Source organism: Octopus bimaculoides, chromosome 20 (assembly GCF_001194135.2).
Source record: "Octopus bimaculoides isolate UCB-OBI-ISO-001 chromosome 20, ASM119413v2, whole genome shotgun sequence".
Lineage (NCBI taxonomy): Eukaryota > Metazoa > Mollusca > Cephalopoda > Octopoda > Octopodidae > Octopus > Octopus bimaculoides.
Genome location: NC_069000.1, coordinates 41219506 through 41222651, shown reverse-complemented (window position 1 = coordinate 41222651; position 3146 = coordinate 41219506). Strand labels below are relative to the sequence as shown.

At 35.4% G+C, this 3146-nt stretch overlaps 1 protein-coding gene across 3 annotated transcripts in view; it reads right to left on the bottom strand.

Annotated features, from left to right (window-relative positions):
• LOC106874157 (zinc finger protein ZFP2) overlaps positions 1-3146 on the bottom strand; it is a 20195-nt gene that overhangs the window by 15430 nt on the left and 1619 nt on the right. The window lies entirely within an intron of this gene.

The window sequence follows — 3146 nt, the reverse complement described above, 5'->3', positions numbered from 1 at the left end:
TATATATATATATATATATATGTATTTATACACACACACTCGTGTGTGTGTGTGTGATAGGCTTCTTTCAGTTTCCATTGACCAAATCCACTTACAAAGCTTTAGTCAGCTTGTGGCTATAGTAGAAGACACTAACCAAGTGTCACACAGTAGGACTGAAGCCTGAAACATGTAACTGGGAAGCAAACTTCTTAATCAGTCATGCATATGTCTACAGACATCTTACAAAAAGAGGCTACCACCCTTGAAGGTGAGTGATTATAGCAGAAACTATTAAGTTGCAAACATACTGATCTCATATCTAAAGGAACTTTACTGTAAATCATAGGGAACTCTACTATTATTAACCCTTTAGCATCAAAACCAGCCCAAATAATTAATCCGTTTTATGTTCAACCTGGCCAGATCTCACATCTCACACCTACCCTACAATATCATTCAAATAATATTCAATTGGATCATCAACATTTCAAAGCCACCAAATAATATGATAAATTCAAAACAAAGTGAATAAATAAGCATTATATTTGACAGAGTAAGCTGAATGCTAACAAGTTAAAGGCATTTTCGCTTTTCAAGAAGTGTAGACTGGGAAGCTCCATCCCTCTCCAGACCATCCTAATGGAGTTGAAATTGACCACAAAAGCTAATGAAACATTAATTTTACAGTATTACCTGCCAATGTCTTTAACCCTTTCAATACCAATCTGCCTGAAACTGCCCTGCTTCCATGATACAAAATCGATATTTTAAACTGAACTAAAAGCTTTCCCTCAAAATTCCATGGCATGTTTCATACACCACCTTAATAATGACAAAATTATTTTACTAAACTCTTTATTTTAGAAATTAAGACAGTAAATTTCACTGGGACTATAATAACAAAAGGGTTAAGAGGATGTTGTACTCCCCAATGTTACCAATTTACAGTTAAGTTGATTGAGCCACTGAGAGCAACAGGTAATGGCATTCTGTTGACAAAACACAAACTGCCAAGAGTTTGAATAGTACACCTAGTAGAAAATCACAAGAAATTCTCCAAGAAATAAACTAAAAAAAAAAATCTTTAAATGGTCTTTTTACTTGATGATTCTATCTAATCCAAAATTATTTCCCAATGATTACTTCAAGTTCATATTTATATACTGACTATAACCAGCTAAAGAGAATTCAAAGTATGCATCAATTGAATACATCTTGATTCACTACAAAGAATCAAGAAGGAATTAGTCAGTGTACACGTGAAATTTATAGAACAAATTTTATTTAAACATTCATTTTCTATAACGGCAGGAGTTGAATGGTTCTGCCTCAGAGGACATTGCTACTCATCTCAGTCTTTTAACAATTATCTAGAGGTTTAACTAACTGCACAACCTCCTTGCATACAAAACTTATACGGCATATATAACTACCTCCACACTGCATAGCGGAGTGGACAGCATAGTCCTAAGTCAAGAATGAAGAATGTTGTATTTGGATGGCAAAACCTACAGGTTGTTCCTCAGAGCTCAATTTACTACTGATGGTTATCAAGTTAAACATTTTAGCTTATGAGCATCGAAAATATTTGTTATACTTTACACTTTTTAGTAGCAACCTGCCTGAAACCAACTCTTTTCCTGATACAAACTTTCTGATTCAAAGTCATCATCACCATCATTTTGTAGTGCCCGTCTTCTATGTTGCAATGGGTTGGACAGTTTGATAGGATCCGGTAAGTCTTAACTGCATCATGCTCTAATGTCAGTTTTGGTAAGGTGTCTACAGTACATGCCCTTCAAAACACCAACCAGTTGACAGAGTGTACAGAGTGCTTCTTTTTTGACACTACAAGTACAGCTGACAAGACTAAGACTCCTTTCAACAAATTGGAGACAGAGAAAAGAGGGAGGCAGCTTTATGTTATATGAGAGGTTAAACTTTAAGAGAAGTGGTCAGAAGAAAACACGTTTAGAGCTACATGGTTACCCACACATATGTTAAAGTGGTGGTCCATTAAAACCTCAACGTTCCAAACAGCATAAATAACGACCGATTCTTTATTATTTTCAAAATTAATTGAATCAATGGCAATGTATTTCAACAGAAATATGGTAACAAATGAGTTAATGAAATGAATCTTGCAGATATTCGGTTCAAGGTGCTAAAATCATATCCTTAATACTGAATTAGATCCAGGTTAACTCCCATAATATTCCATTACTTTTCTCAGTTGAACACAAGTGAAATATAATTCCATACATGAGGTGTTACGTTGTTAATTCCTTATAATTCTGAATTATTCAGAAATTATCGAAATGCTTAAATAATCCATTATCTCAGTGTTGGTGTTTGTCGACAGTTTGGCAAGCGCCAAATAGTCGCAATCAGTAGAAACTGCAAGTTTTATTTACACACGATTTGCTGACCAGACAATGATAATCAGTAGGTGTTTGCTGACCAGTTACCAAGTACAAACTGACCACACCATAACAATCAGTACCTGTAAACAGTCGATTCAGTCAGCACGTGTATGGCTGATAAGCAAGTGTATATAAACTCAACCCCTGACAATCTGATTAGAAGGAATACTCACTGACCATAGACATGCGGCCACCAAAATGCAGACAAACACGAGACGGATGCAAACTGACCGCAGTCAGGCGCGAGATGTGAGAGCAGCCTGACCAAAAAATATGCAGCCAGCGGGTGCAAGCAAACTGCCGTAAAAGAGAGAGAGAGATGGTGGGGGAGGAGAAAAAAAACAGGAATTGCAAGTAAAGACTGACCTAGTAAAGTGTCAACATTTTCATTTCCACAACTTGATATCTCCACCGCAATCATGATCGACTATTTATGAATTTGACCTTATTTCTACTACCTATTTTAACACTACCTGACCAAATACACACACACACACACACACACAACGAGTGCCCTCAACCGATCTATAGAAATGTAATTTATGAAATATGCATTTCATATTACTTATAATGGACACTACACACATACACGAGTGTGAGCAATTTACTAATACATATTACACATTCAAATATATATATATATATACACACATTATAAACACATACACAAACAGATACAAATATGCATGCATACATACAAACACACACACACACACACATATATATATATATATATATATA